Raw genomic sequence first — 17,434 nt, 5'->3', positions numbered from 1 at the left:
AGTCCTGCAGTGTATGGAGTGAGTAACACCTTTATGTTTATACACTCGTCACGTTATCGCAACTATTGGCTACTGAATTCACCATTGCTGGCTCATACAAGATATACCTTATCCACAAGGCTATTGAGCATGCACAAAATGTGGTCTTTAAATTTGTTTGGTTTTCAAAGCATGGTGCATATTATTGACTACGTGGGACATTGTTACCGGGTTCACTATACTGTCCATAAAAAAGGAGACGGAATGTGTTATACATTGAATACATACCTACACGGATATTATTCTGGTTAGCATCGCTGGGGGTTGTTCTCCCACCATTCTTTCTAGCCATCAACAACCAAGTATCACTAAGGAGGATATTACTTTGACATACCCTACTGTGACGGGAACTTTGTGACAGGCTATTAATAATACACAAAAATATATATATAACTCGGTGGAACTGGTACGAGACTTAGATATGATAAAATATAATTTATTCCTTGATAAAGGTGAACACACAAGATATACAAATAACAGGCAAAATATGGACACTCACTTAAAATGGAATGATGAAACAGTCACATCTGGACTGGCAGTTCATACAGCAATCTTCATAATCCCAAGACACGAAAGACATGAAAAGACAATAGCCATAGGCTGAGCCTGGTTCTTATACAATTATTTCACATTGAACACAACCTAAACCCAGCCCCTCTCATAAATCAGCGGTGAAGTTGACAGTTTTCCTCAGAGTAAATCTCCTCCCACCCAAGGACGTTTAAAAACGGCTTTTCCCTATCTAAATAACTTCATAACTTCAGTTCAGTAATACCTACCGGCACGCGAGACATTAATACATTCCGTCACGCATGACGCTCCCAATGAGACTAAATATTATCGTGTAATACTAAAATTAAGAGAGATATTAATATCTGGCTCTTAGTATCTGTTAAACCTCAGGTGTCTGTATTCGTTAGTTGGGGCTCGGTCCCACGAATACACATATGTAACTCTTAGCATGTTCAGCCGAGGACATCTCATAATATTCTTATATTTAATACGGTCACTCATTCTGATATCTCCTTGCGTAACCGCACCCCTGGCCCCAATCAATAAATCCTTTGAAGCAGGGACCCCTGGGTAGTGGACATTTGTCGCCTGGTGTTAGATTTCACACCCAATGCCCCAGACCTCCTAAATCAGAGGCATTTGTAAGTGTGAGTTATAACGCTTACAATACACTCCAGCTTCCTGCGAACAGGTAGAGTGGCTGAACCTTTGATCAGGGGCTGCTTCCTAACCATTTGGTCGCTGACCATTTGCATTTAGTAGGCAGGCATCTTTGAGGGTAACTAAAACAAAGGGCTAGAATCACTATTTTAACATTAACCCCTTCCCTCCGCATCAACCCTAGTGTATGTGTGAGTGCAAACACCAGGATAACACAATACAGTTACACAGGGGAATAAGCATTTGGATATTGAAGCGAGGTAAAAACACATTACTGGACCTCAGTCCAGTTAACCCCCTGCTTCCCAGGTGAGGGTAGAGGGTGGCCAATTGGGGTGTAACCTCTTTTATCCCAGGCCAAATCCTCCCCATCGTCACACCTACTGACAATGCAAATGCATTAAAATGATTACTTTGTGGGGTGTACTAGTAACTTATTAGCGAAACGTAACCCAAACAACAAACATGAACCTCATTATGTGAGTACCTCTATAGCCCTACCCTCTAACAAACCTGATCACAATTTTCAATTTCTCCCAGTATCCGAAGAGGAGATTACACAAGCGCTCCTCAAATTAAAATTAAGCAGCCAATGTGGACCTTACTTACTGCAATCTAAGTTCCTAAAACTTGGTGCCTCAGCCATTCCCAAACCAATTGCTCCCATAGTCGACTCTATCCTGTCTGCAGGCCATATCCCTAAGACCTGGAAAACTGCCAGAGTTATCCCAATCTTCAAAAGTGGGGACTAAACTACTGTCTCAAACTGCAGGCCAATTTCTCTTCTCTAATAATATCCAAAATCATAGAAAAATGTGTTCACTCCCAATTAAGCGATTACTATACCAAGACAAATTTCCCTAGCCAATTCCAATCTGGCTTTCATCCCAAACACTCCACCGTAACTACCCTGCTAAAAGTTTGCAATGAAATCCAGTTTGGAATGGAACGGGGACAACTCACTGGTGCAATATATCTAGATTTCTTTTGATACTGTTGATCATGTTATCTTGCTTAACAAACTCCAGAGCTCTGGAATAGGGAAGCATGCTTTAAACTGGTTTCAGTCCTACCTATCAGGTAGATTCCAACATGTGTCCATCTCAGACTCTAACTCCAACCCCGTGGATTTCACCTGTGGTGTCCCGCACGTCTCTGTTCTGGGGCCCCTACTCTTCTCAGTGTTCATCAATGATCTTCCCACAGCTTGTAAGGGAGCTTCAATACACATGTATGCAGATGACTCAATCTTATATGCACACAGCCATAGCCTCTCCGACCTTGAACACATACTTCAATCTGACTTTGAGACTTGAAAATTGGATTTCCCAAAACAAACTGTTTTTAAACACTGACAAGACTGTAACAAGGGTATTTGGGACCAAGACTACATTTCTAAAGCTTCCAATGACTGAGCTTCAGATCAGAACCAACGCTAACACCACCCTAATTCCTGTTACTAGTTTTAAATACTTGGGTATATGGTTTGACTCCCATTTAACATTCGGGATGCACATTGATACCCTGACATCTAAAACCTATGCCAAACTAAGTGTACTTTACAGGAACAAATCCTCCCTAAGTCTGCTGGTCAGAAAGCGTATCGCACAGCAGATGCTAATGCCAATTATAGACTATGGGGATATAGTATAAGACACGGCATCCCAAACCCACCTTAGCAAACTTGACACCCTCTACAATTCACTTTGCCGTTTTGTTCTCCAATGCAACTACAACACACATCACTGCGAAATGCTCAAAGAACTAGATTGGTCATCACTTGTGTAGGCGCAAAGTTCATCTTTCTTGTCTTGCCTTCAAATACTTTATGGGCAAGCTACCCGTCTATCTGAACAAGCTCCTCACCCCTACCACATGCAGCAATTATCATCTGAGATCTGGCTCCAAAAGACTGTTCATGGTCCCACGGTTCAACAAAGTATCCGGCCGCTCCTCCTTCTCTTACCGTGCACCCCAAAACTGGAACAATCTACCGGAGACTCTTACATCCACCACCAGTCTAAGTTCTTTCAAAACTAAAGCTGTCTCACATTTTAATCTGGTCTGTAACTGTTACATTTGCCTATAATATACATCTTCTTTAACTGTGCATGCAATGTCTTGTATATAATGTTCACTTATGTAACTGTATTTGCATCCGTGTATTTTTTTTCTTAACTCTATGCCCAGGACATACTTGAAAACGAGAGGTAACTCTCAATGTATTACTTCCTGATAAAACATTTTTATAACTAAACTACATGACAAGACCCTGCACTACATTGCAAAGTAGGTAACTCCAGTATTGAAAGAGTTAAATATCCTATAATCATTTACGTGAGCGGTTTTTCTTATGGTTTAACGGAGTTGTTGACAACAAAGATGTGCAAAGCACAGAATATTTAAAATATATATATTCTATTGACCAACCAATCACTTTCTGCCACAAACTGCTGCTCTTGTACGGATGAGGATAAAGAAAAACCTGTAGAGAGAGCATTAGATATTAAAAATAATGTATGTAACCCTCCTTGCTTGCATGTAAAGGAGTTCACTTAGAGTTGAACTATATACATGGCAGTGCCCAGTCTGTCATACGTATGTATCAGGGTGTAGGCTGGGCATGGTTATGCAGATAGAATGATGGGCGCCCAGAACTTTTATAGTACAAAAATAACTTTTTTTCCAACATCCATTTATAAGGCTCACCATACAAATACATACTTCATACAAGGTGGGGCTGATCCAATTTATGCTCTGGAGTTACTACTCTGAGAACTCCTAAGCACATGCGTACTCTTCCCGAATGAGAACAATTTTGGGCCATTACTGTAGTTGCCAACTATGTAGGGCATATTCTTTAGTCACTCCAAGTGGTTCACTAAATGGCCGCCTTTCAGTTTCAACCAATCCTTCAGTCAGTGTAACTCAGCAGCTACAATGTATCCTTATATTACCAAGGTAACAGCTATTATTGTGGTTTGCAGCTCAAACTGCTGGGAGTATTTGCAACAAATGATCACTAACAGGAAAGTGTTATAACGCCTGCTATCGAAATCAAAGGATGCTCAGTATATTAAAACTCATAAAAAATGGCATTGAGTTGAATTATATATTTTTTAAGTATTTAATATTACAGAACTGATTTATTTAAAAAATAAACACGTAGGCTATTGTATAAATTGCTTTTTTAACTGAAAATAATCAGGGACAGAACCATCTTCATATACGTATCTATACACGTAAACATATTTACAGGACTCGCGGTGAGACCCTCTTTCAGAACGCAGAGGAACCTGCTTCCAGAACATTGGGTGGCGCTATATATACACCCTTCTATCTGCTTATAGTGACATCACTGGTCACAAGAAACACACGGGAGCGGCAATCCCTTCTTCAGTCATCCTACATCACATGATGGGTCGTAGCAATACCAGAATGATCCCATCTGGTTAACCCATTAAGGCTGTAAACCCCCTTCTTAGTACCGAGGGGGGAAGGGAGGGGGCTACATTATACACACGCTGTGTACCCGGCATAACATATGCTGATCTAGGCGATCTGAAAGGTTATTAAGCATTACTCTTTGTTTTTACCCCTCCCTGTAGTGCCTTGCTGTGTCTAACCCTCTTCCCCAACTCACTCTCTCCTCCATCATGACCTGCTTTGCTCCCTCTCCTCCCCTCTCTTTGCACTCCTTGTCTTACTATGCCTACTCTGTGCACAAGTGAGGGTGACAAAAAGGCGCAAACAATACTAAGTGCTCACTAGAAATCTATAGTGAATAAATAATTATAACTTTAGTGATTAATTATAACACAAATGTGTAAATATACAAATATAACACAAAGTGAGTATTGGTGAAATATAAATAAATGCATCTATACTCCCAGCTCAGACCCTCCCAGCTCAGACCCTCCGGTTAGGTCCTGTCTTCACTGGTTCCAAAGTGCGAATATGTTTTTCGTACAATCCAGGGGGAGCATATGGGGAGAAAAAGACAGCAATTCAAACAATTTAAGTGCAGACGTATTGAAAATGTGCTGTGGACCTGGCTCTATACGCAGCCTTCTCACAAGATGTTAGATGAAATAAAGCAGGTAACACAAATAGTGCTGTGGCTGGAGATTCTCTGGAAGTGTGTGGTAATCAAGGATTCCCTCAGATGGCTCGGGGGGACACCAATCCAATATAGGAAAATATAAGAAAACTACATAGCACAGATCAGTTGTATCAAGAAACTATGTATAAAATATAAAAGACGCACTTACAATAGTGCAATAAAATCAGGGCATATCACACATAAATGTGTCGGCAGGATCACTGCTCCGCAGTATTTCTCACCACCCCCTCTTTGTTGAGATCTATCGAGGTCGATCTAGACTCGGCGTAGGTTGAGCTCCGTCACCCTATTCTCGCGATAGACGGGAACCACTAGTGGAAGCTGCTCGGCGCCGATCTCCTGCGTGTCAAGACGTCACAGAGGTCCCCCCCACTCTACGCGTTTCGCCTGGGTGTGAGCCGTGGCTTCGTCAGGAGTGTGACGCCTCTATCGTGACACTCAGTATATGTAACCCTCATGATTAAAATTGAATCTAAACACATGTTGATCTATGCTAATCAGACACAATGCATGCAAATGGAAGCTGATATAGGGATTAAAGCCACATAAATTCAGTCCAAATACAACATATATCACGTGATATATAATCCACAGTAAAAAATGATTTTCAATTCTGTGTGTTTCTTATGTTGTGTGTTATTGGTTATGATAGTGGGGCAATCTTATACTAAGCCTCATTACACAGGGAAAATATAAGAACTAATCCTCCTGCAAATAAATATTCTTATGAGGAGCATCCGGGGTGTTGTAAATAGCTACATATATCATTGGTTCAAAATAAAAAGAGGAAGAAGAATCCCACCAAAAAATGTATTTGCCCAAACTTACATATTGAAGTGAAACTTCTTTAGTGGCACCTCATTCGAACTGGGGCAAAAATGGATTGTGGAGACAGAAATGAAACGGATGTGACGTCAGTGCTGGCAGTTGAGGCCGGGCTGTGTTCTGGCTCAGCCCGATCCCAACACTGACATGATCCCAACCGCTCAAAAAATCAGAAGCGGCGCTCCTAATGGCCGCCGCTCGCCCCACACGGCCGCAGACATCGCCGCCGGCGCCGCTCCTAACGGCCGGCCGCAATTTCCCCCAGTTGGAGATGGGCACGGGTGGCATCCGGGGCAGTGGGGATCGGGACCGGCTCTCCTGCTACAACCCGCTGACTGGCTCCTGGGACCAGGCCCGCTCTCTGTCCCTGCCGCAGGCCAAGCTCAAATTACAGTAGTAGCTCTGTACTCCATCGGGGGCGCGTGCTTCTGCTGCACGGTGATGGGGGCAGCATCTACTGCTTGAACCGAGCGGCACCCTGCAAGTCCCCCTGCCCCCGGAGCAAGCCGGGGGGAAGATGGGCACCCTTCCCCATTTGTGCTCTCCTTGCCCGAGGGGAAGATAATCCATTAAAGCAGATGTATATACAGTACATGTGTAATGTATGTTTTCTAGGGTCACAGGCCATTGACATGTCACACACACACAAACTGACACAAACACACACACTGACACAAACACACACACATAAATACATACACATACCTCCGCAGGTGGGCTTGCTGCCACAAGATACACGGGCTGGAGACTCCTCTGCCGCGGGGCTGGACACTCCTTTGCCGCCGGGCGGGAGACTCCTCTGCCGCCGGGCGGGAGACTCAGACAGAGCTCCCCCCGCTGGGCTCACTCGCGTACAGGCAGCAAGGGGATCTGTTCAGCTGCCGCCAACCTCTGCGCAGCCCGCGCATGCGCAGAAGCGTCTGGCAGCGGCGCCGTTACCCCCACGCGCCCATTAAATTTTGAATAAAAGGACACGGAGCGCAGACCACCCACCCACACCCCCTGTGTCACACTGTAACACACACGCACACTCAGTCACGTGCACACTCAGTCACGCGCACACTCAGTCACGTGCACACGCAGTCACATGCACACTCAAAGTCACATGCACACTCACAGTCACATGCACACTCAGTCACACGCAGTCACAGTCACATGCACAGTCACATGCACAGTCAGTCACACGCACAGTCACACACACACTCACATGCACGCACAGTCAGTCGCACGCACACTCTCAGTCACACGCACACTCTCAGTCACACGCACACACGAGGAATTCACACTTAGTGCAAATAGCTAATACAGGGGATGTGTACCGAGCACGCGCGTTATAAGTCAAATTTATTTGCGTTTTGTCAATGAAATTGTATTTTGATTTTTAATTAAAACATCACAAACACAAATACAATTTCTGTGACAAAAGTCAAAGAAATTTCACTTACTATGCGCGTGCACAGCACACACAGCTTTTTTATATCTTGCACAGTGCATTGGATGTGTTTTTAGTTGTAATTAGGGGCAATCCCATGCTAAGCGCAATTACTTGCGTGGTACTACTCCTCTTTGCACACTACACTCCCTCCTCTCCTATTTCTCATCCGTCTCCTCACCTTGCTATCTCTCCTCCCCACTCTTTGCACTCCCTCCTGCCTGATATGCACAGTTCTCCATTGCCTGCTCCTTGTCATCCCCGTCTCCTCCTTGCTGTCTCTCTCCGTCTCCTGTCTCCTCTTTGCTCCCCTCCGTCTTGCCCTGCTCCTCTTTGCACTTTCTCCCTCCCTCTCTTTGCACTTTCTCCCTCCCTCTCTTTGCACTCCCTGCCTTACTGTGTTCTTTGCACTCCCTGCCTTACTGTGTCTGCTCCTCTCAGTGCATGATACCCTCCCTCCTCTCCTACTCATCTCACCTGTCTCCTTGCTGTCTCTACTGCCATTAAAATCTCCTCTCCGGTTCCCTGGGTGAGTGAGCGACCGCTCAGTGCATCACAAAGGAGGTGGGATGTATATCTTTATATAGCGCCGCCAGTGTACTCAGCGCTTTACAAAGACAATACAGTATAGGGAATTATAATAATACAATAAGCACAGTCAAGACAAAGGAAATCTCTGCCCCAGAGAGCTTACAATCTAAGTGGTATATTGGGAGACTTACAGAGACAGCAGGTGAGGGAATGAGTGCAGTAGGTGGCAGTGCTTGGTAGGCGTGATTGGGTGTGGGACAGTTGACAGTCCAGGCAATTGGGATGCTTCCTGTGAGGTGAGTTTTATGGTTGGTCGGTATTGGGTTAACAGCATTAGCAGGGAAAGAGTTGGTAGGGAGGTGTGGGCGAGAGCAGGTGTGTGTATAGCTGGGTCCAGGACTAGGAAAGATATCCCCAGCATCGAGGAGGAAGAGTAACAAGTGGAGGTGGAAAGAGGGGTGGAGGGTTGTAGTTGTTGGGAAAGCGGTGTACATAGAGGTGCAGTGTATGGGCACAAGCATACAGTAGCTGGAGGGAAGGAGAAATGAATACATGCGGATAGGAGGAGAGGGGGGAAGTTGGAGAGAACAAGTTTACAAAAGGAGTGAGGAAACCGCAACCAGAAAAAGCAATAGGGGGAAGGGGGGGGGGGCATAATATGATGCAGGGAGGAGAGTAGTCCCAGGTACTGGAGGATATGAGTAGTAGGTTGTGAAAGAGCAGGTGTAAGCTTAGAAAGTTAGTTTTTAGATGTGAAAAAATTGTCAGAGCATTTAGAAAACCAAGTCCTCACAGTTGCAGGGTTGATGATGAAGTGCAGAGTCTAATTATTGTATTTTTCAACTCCAATTTGAACCCCACAGACACTTTATATGCGACACAGCCAATGTGCTGTCTCCTCACACAGGATGTGCAACCTCTCTGGGTAAGTGACAGGCCGTTCAGCATATCACAGAGGGATGTGCTGACATCCTTAGAGATTCAATATCAATATATCAATTCATCATTTAGAATCGTTGAATACTTGGCCTGCAACTTACTAAATGTATTTACATTTGAGAAAGTTACTTAAACTAGCATCCCACACATTTGATTGACGAATGAAGACAGGAACACAAACATGGTTTCTCCTGAAGTGTAGTCCTCAAAAAGTTAACTGAATTTTTTTTTTTTAATAAAGAATACATTAAAAAAAATAAAAAAAATCATGTTATAAGTTCCATGAGGACAAACTAAATGGGGAAAAAAACATTGAACTGGTTTTGGTATTACCATACTCTATTCTCAAGGGTAACTTCCCAAGATTTATTTATAAAAAATGTATTTCATTTATAAAAAAATGTTTTACCCGGAAGTAAACAGAAGATGATCCAGGGCACTGCAGATTTTCAAAGATTACATTTATTGTCAGAGCAACACAACATTTCGACCATCCAAGTGGTCTTTTTCAAGTGACTGGCATCGACCATGTAGAAGCAAATGTTAACCCTTAGCAGATATCCAAGGAGACCGTCTGTCCACTCTAGGATGACTCCCACAGCTGTCCAGCTAAATAAGAAAATGTGTGGAGCAGGAAAAAGGCTTCTGGAGGTACGGGGTAAGAGCCACTTGCAGACCCGCTTCCCATGTGGGGCCAGAGGCCGCAGATACAGCAGCCCACGGATAGAGCTCATGCAGCTCACAATGGTCCGTCCCGTCTGTTGCTCCCGGCCGTGTGTTCCCTGAGAGGGTGAATGACGCACTTCCTGCGCGACCGCGATCCAATGGTAAACAAGAGTAGAGATGATTGGCATCTAACGGAGCAGCGCTGATATCGGACTCACCAGGTAAGGTAAAAGCAATTTATTAAACCTACATAAAACGGATAATAAAGAACATAACAAAAAGACCTCCTCCCATGCGTTTCGGGCGAGTTCGCCCTTTCTCAAGGGCGAACTCGCCCGAAACACGTGGGAGGAGGTCTTTTTGTTATGTTCTTTATTATCCGTTTTATGTAGGTTTAATAAATTGCTTTTACCTTACCTGGTGAGTCTGTCATCTAACGGAGCAGCGCTGATATCGATCATCTCTACTCTTGTTAACCCTTAGCATGCTGGTCCTGATCAGAGGGGAGCCCCATCAGACGTCCGCCTTTGGGGCGATGCAGATGTACACTTCCTAAACAAGCATGGATAGCCAGTAAATTGATGGCATTCATTGTACATATAACAAATGTTACTGATCTAGGAAAAACAAAGAAATGTTAAACATATACCGACCAATCACCAGAAATGTTGTTTGGAGATGTATACAGCCTGCGTTGGACCATCTAGTGGAGTGTTTGCGAGATGCCCACGCTTTTGTCCCGTGATGCGGTCAACAACAGGCAGTTGCACCTGTAGCAGTTTGTTTTAAATTAACATATTCACAAGAAAGCATACAGTATTAAGATACAGATTCCTGCTGTAGTTCAATTCAGCACCCAGTGTGGAAAAACTATGGCTTCTATGTCGTCAATTACCATTTCATTCACTTTATTGTAGTTTGTTAGAGTACCTGCTTAGTTTCTTTTGTTTTACAAATGAGTGAAGAGAAGAAAAAAAAGATGATGGCTAGGATCGCCCTACCTGGAGCTGTGGACAGCGAGTACAAGTTTTTGGGCAGAGAAAAGCAGAACGGGCGGAAGAGCCCTGGCTTAGAGGAGACAAGGGAGAGGAGGATATGGTTGGAACTGTCAAATACATAAATGGTTTCAACAAAGTCCACGTGTGAAGGATATTTCAGAGAAAGAAGTGACAGAACAAGGTCATGCTCTGACCTCTGATGCTGGAGGGTGGCAGGCCAAGGGGAAATGTGAGGAAGTGCTTCTTCATGGAAAGGGTGGTAGGTTTGTGGCCTCCCAGCAGAGGCGGTATGGGTAGAGAAGGACTGAATGTGAAAGAAAGCCAAGGAATACAATGGTGTGGGAGGTTTGGGAGGAAATGGACTGATTAGGTGGGTAAAGGGGTTGGTATCTGCCATTAGATTCTGTTTGCGGGTGGGGGGTGTGAATCCTGGTACACTGTTTGGGAGACACCCAGTGTGCTCAATATATAAACTGCCATTGACACATACACATTCAATAGATTGGTCATTGTAGCCTCAAATGTCAGTGAAATAAAACAACGAAAGTGTCAAGGATAAAAGAAAAGGAAGAAACTTTTGATTACAGCATATTAGCAGGCTCTGTTACACACCCAGTTACTATAATCAATAAAGTGTTTGTATGATAGTGAAACAGCATCAATAACATCAGTGATATACTGTATTAATGAATCATTTCCAGAAAATTATTAATTCACAGGTTATTCAATAAAGGCTGCGATAACAGGAGTGCAGCTTCCCCGGAATATTTTCACCTGGTCCAGGCTGTAGAAAATACCTTTCTTCTGTAACCTATTCACGGCCATCAAAACTACCTCAGGCCCTTAATGGCATGATAAAGCGCCAGTGACGGCGTGAAACACGTGAGAGGAGCTGCTTTTTTGTGTATGATGTCTTCACTTTCAATGTAGTTCAATAAAGTTTTTTTAACTTCATTTCCTGGCTGGTGAGTTCAGCTTTTTCACGTTTGGCAGTCATACTGATCTTCTTTTTTGCCTTAATGACATGACTTAAGAGGGCTATGGGATTGAAGGTGTTATATTTTCACTAAAATTGTCTTTTATTGATTCCCAAGAGGGGGTTTCGGGAGGTGTCTTCAAGGGGTTCACCAAAAAGAAATACCTAATGACGGATTTCAGGCAGTACAGTGGGTTCCTGAGCCCCTTTTGCAGACTGTGCGCTTAAGACCCCAGACTGCACTTTAATGTGGGACACTATACTGCCTGGGATCGGTCAGGCAGTTTTATTAGCAATAGTCTCATGAATGGGCAAGAAGATTTATTAGAGGTTTGTGGGAAAAAAAATTCTAGAAGGGAGTGTACAATGTAAAAAAGGTTGGGAATCACAAGTCTAGTAGCAATGTCTGGCTAGTAGGCCTCTATTCTATGGTAGATGTGAGGTTCTGGGTGTATTGGGATTTGGAAGGGCGTAAGGGTAGTAATAAAGTAGGTGCCCAGGTTAGGATTTAGTCCTGGGTGCTGGTTTTACTCCATGCAGCTCTTAATGCCCATGAGATTAAAAAAAAATTGGAAAATTAAAAAAAAAAAAAAGAAGAAAAGGTTTCCTAAAAAGAGGATATAACTTCTGATTACCGAGTTAGCTATTCAGTTTCATGATTTTATGAGAATAAACTGTCTCAAAACATATAGGTCCATTCAGAGAAGTCTACATTTTTTTTGTGTTTTTACAGAGCTTTGGAATAGTGTGGCAAAAAACCTCCACGATATTTAATAGAAGATGAAAATAATGTCTAAGCCAGCTGCATTTATGCAATTACTCTGATGTTATATTTAGCATGTAAATAAGTAATTTGTACAATTAAGACTATAGTGTAAGGACTATTAACCCCTTGCAATCCAGTGGGGTTCTGGAGTTTTGCTTTGAAAATGCAGTGTGTAAATCTATTGTTGTCCCTCCTTTTACCCGATGCCACTTACTGTACATATTGCAATGCAATATATTCCAGCCATTATCTAGATGAAACTGGACTGCATTAGGCAACTAGGTAAAAGGGAGGAATAAAATACTGCAAACACAATGCTAGTATTATCAAGGCCGCCGACTGGGCAGGGGGGACTACTGTCCTGGGCCTGGTGAGTCAGGGCACCCTGCCGCCGAGTGCCAGATCTGCAGAGGCGCCTCTCAGAGTGGCCCTGCTGGAGGCCGGTGGGAGGGATGCCACCCCCGGCAAGCCTCTAGTAGGCCCCCTCCATCCTCCAAGGCTGCAGGTAGGGATACGGCTGGCTCCCCCTCCCTTCTATTTTGTTCACGTTGCCCCCCAGGTCCATAACTTTACCCGAAGGCCCATACCTCCTCCTTCTCCCTCCCCGGCCCATAACTCTTCCCTCCCCCCACCCTTGGTACATAACTACCCCACTCCCTCGCCATACCTTTTATCCTTCAAGGGGCCCTGGTCCCTTTATTTGTCTTAGGCCCAAGATTTCTGTTGGCGGCTATGAGTTATCAAAATATGTGTCCCATTCACCAATACCTGCATGAAAAGTATCTGTTAAGTACACACAACATTCATAGCCAAGTTATTAAATTAGGTGAATGGAAAAAACAATTATTGATAATGTGAAGACTAACTGTATTTTAGGCAAAGAAGTTTGATCAAACAATATTAAATAAGACCCCTAGACCCGCGATTGGCAACATCCAGCAGTTCAGTATCCTTTAGGACAGCGATTCCCAACTCCAGACCTTAAGGACCCCCTAACAGTCTCGTTTTTAAGTGTATCCTTGCATGAGCACAGGTGAGTCAATCAGTGGCTCAGTATTTTTGAGTGAACCACCTGTGCTCGAGTTAAATCCCGGCCTGTTGGGGGTCTGGAGTTGGGACCACTGTTGTAAAAGCCACTACTGATGGTCAAACCAATAAAAGTGGTAATTAATCCCTCGCTGCTAGGTGTGTCTGCAATGCATAGCAAAGCAAAGCAAAGCAATAACATCCCTATTGTATCCCTCTTTCTTCTGACCTGTGTCACAAAATGGAGAAGACACAAAATGAGGATTTATAATTAAAAAGAAAAACAAACTTCAAATAATGAGTAGTCACCGCAGGAAACATCAAAAGATACGACCCAAACGCATGCATTTAAATGATTCAGTTGTAAAGTATTTATTAAAAAGTTATGACACCATATGGAAATATATACCAGCATTTAAAATGTTACACTTTAGTAAATAGAGATATTGCAAATTGTAATTTTAAATAAAATCTATTGTCTCCATTTTCTTTTCTTTTTTAAAATATATCGCATATAGCCATGCTAAGTAGTACAAAGAAGATGACATGCACATAGGTAGAAATTAGACTACTTAAATGAAAACATTTAAAAAAACACATAGGGTACATTTTATGTTAAGAAAATTCTATTCCTATAAATATTTATATAATCTGTTAGTGTCAACTAATTGAATGTAGTCCATAGCAGCCTAAATGATTTTCACTTTGCAAAGTGGTCAGTAGGTAGCGCTATTGCCAAGCAGCAAATTGTTTTCTAGTTTGGATATTCCTAGACCAGAGCCTGAATATGGAGCTGGTGAGCCAGGCTTCAGGTCAGCTATGCTATTACATACGTGTCCATGTGATGGCGGTATTGTAGCCTATATCAGAACACTCACAAAATGTTTCTAAAATAAATTTTTTTTAAACACAATGTTTATGATGCATTAACAAGTGTCAATAAATGATTACAATGTTAACCTTCCACACACACGTAAGAATGTACTATACTAAAATGTAGAGATGAAATGGCAGGTTTCAAAATGCATTTTCACATTAAACAATTCTAATGAAAATTTAATTTAAAAAGATACATGAAGGAGGGAGTGTAGTTTAGTTTTTTAGTTTTCAAAGTAAAAGTATATGCTCTCCAGCGGAGTAACATCTTTTAATGTGTGTGTGTGTGTGTGTGTGTGTGTGTATGTGTGTATATATATATATATATATATATATATATATATATATATATATATATTTCTGTCACCTTTTCACCCACCATAACTTTAAAAAAATAATATATATATATATACGATCCCTTCCCTGCACTTCACTGAAGGTCCTTAGTGGACCGAAACGTTGGTTTACACATGTGTTGTCATGTTGTTTGAATATAATCTTTTTGCTACATACTACCGAGTGCTGTTTCTGTGCTTTCCCTGCTGGGAAGGCAATCTGTTGCATATACTTGTCTTATGGAACATGCACCTGATGATTTGACTCTTTTGTGTGGAGTGCCTGCTGTGCTCTATCTGTTTACATACATATATATATATACATACACATATATACATATATATATATACACACACACACACACACATACATATATATATATACACACACACACAAATAATAAGGCAGTGCAAGCTCCATAGCGTACGTAGAGAACGTACCATACGCATCACAACGGTGATGCATCGCTAAAAGGCGTGGACTTAAATACCCATTGTAGCTAAGCAACAGTAAGCACAAAACACTATGTGCCAATTAGGGAAAGAGAACATGTGCAATTGGTTCTCTGACGCCTAGCGCATGCCAATGCGGAAGTGAATTGATGTGAGGTGGTTCATTCAATTTTGGATCCAGCGGTATTTACCTCTTCTAAACTACCGGGCTGAGCTGTCCTGTGGATTTACGGACTTGCAGGCCCCTTTATCAGCTCAGCCTGGTCGGTAGCTGCGAATTGTCTGACGGCTGATTTGAACCGCATGGATCGTACCTGTCCTCACCCTTCCTGTGAGCTGTGCGTGCTGTGCTGCAGAGTTCTTACTCTAATATGCATTTTAGAATGCTCCACTTGTAAGTGTAGTTCCTGTTGAGTTTTTTTTCTTTCCTATTAAATAATTTTTAACCAGTCAAGCTATGGAGCTTGCGCTTGCTGTTTTTTTCTCTTTTCTGATTTATCTTTGTGATGTGGTTCATCACTAATTGAAGCTATAGTTAAGTCTCCTCAAACCACACAGATCATTTGTTTTTGGACTTCCTCATCTACATCCAATTTGGACCACAGCTTTACCACTGGGACTGGTTTGCAATATTTTAATTGTTACTAGTGTAACATATTACCTATTTGTATTTTGTCTTGTTCATCATATTGCACTATATATATATATATATATATATATATATATATATATATATATAGCACATATATCTAACTTTCACTATTTTGCTATATATATATAAAACAAAAAAACAAGTCAGCGCTGGAAATGGCACTAGGTGAATTAGTAAATTATAATAATTTAATAATATAGTGTAAAGAATATCAAGCACTGGTCAGGAGAATAAACCATAGGATGCAGTTCTAAAAAGATATGCCTATCCTAAAGAATTGAAAAAAAGAAGAAAAAGCGCAATCCCATGTAGCTGCTAAAAATGTGGGGAAAATTTAATAAAGACAATAAAGGTTGGTTACGGATGGTACAAATGACACAAATACAGAAATAGCATGACAATAAAACAATATAACAATATATATGTGGATAAAAAAAATGGAGGAACAAATGAATGTCCAAAACTGTGTCCAAAAAATGTCCAGAAATCTAATGGGAGGGAGTAGCACTCGATTGATTAATGCACTTATTTGCCCGACATGGATGATGATAGGAGCAACATTGGGAGTAGAGTGACTCTGATGTATATCAAATGTGAAGGTAGAAATAGCCGTGATAGGCTGTGGGATGTTTCCTATATGTAGGATCCAGGGAAGTCACAGGCTCTTGCATGCATACAAGTTTCCTCCTCAATTAATCTATTGGGTTTCAATTAGCTCTATATAAGTCCATCACCTACTGTTGTGAATTGTTTTATTGTCATGCTATTTCTGTCATTTGTACCATCAGTAACCAACCTTTATTGTCTTTATTAAATTTTCCCCACATTTTAACAGCTACATGGGATTGCGCTTTTTCTTCTATATATATATATATATATATATATATATATATATATATATATATATATATATATATATATATATATATATATCACACACGGCAAATTGCATTTGCCTGCAGGTACTAATACATTTTTATAACTAAAATAAGCAACCAATTGTCCACACTATCCAAATATAATTGTCTAATGTATTGTAGCAGTTGTTTGATTTGAAATGGGCATCATTTGGTTCCACGAGTTGTGAACTATTTTATAATGATAAGGTTCCTATAACCTTTATCTCATATCGTCGATGAAGAGGTAAGTCATTAACTACATTCGAGGAAAAGGCGATTACATTTTCTTTTGGACATTATTTCAAAATCATACTTAATGAGTTGTACGTTTTGATAACTCTGAACTATGACCTAATGAGTTTTTCAATAGAAATCTCAAAAATGCCAAGTCAGGAAGTACATTTAGTGAGTTTTAACCAAAAATGCACTTAATGAGTTGTACCTCTACAAGGATGATATAGACCAGGCCTGCACAACTCGTAAAGCGAGAAGGGCCGAACTGCTCCAAGGAAAAAAAATTTGGGCTGCACGGGTAAAATCATCATCATCATCTCTCCTCCAGCACCTCTCATCATCATCCTCATATCTCCCCAAGAACCCCTCACTATCAACCTTTGCGATACTCCCCATCTATCTCTCATACCCCTATATCTCCCCCTCACCCACACATAATACTCCCTCTCCACATCAAACACACAATACGTCCCCTGCACACCACACACATC

The sequence above is a fragment of the Ascaphus truei genome, chromosome 2, assembly GCF_040206685.1.
Source record: "Ascaphus truei isolate aAscTru1 chromosome 2, aAscTru1.hap1, whole genome shotgun sequence".
NCBI lineage: Eukaryota > Metazoa > Chordata > Amphibia > Anura > Ascaphidae > Ascaphus > Ascaphus truei.
This window is presented reverse-complemented; position numbering follows the sequence as displayed.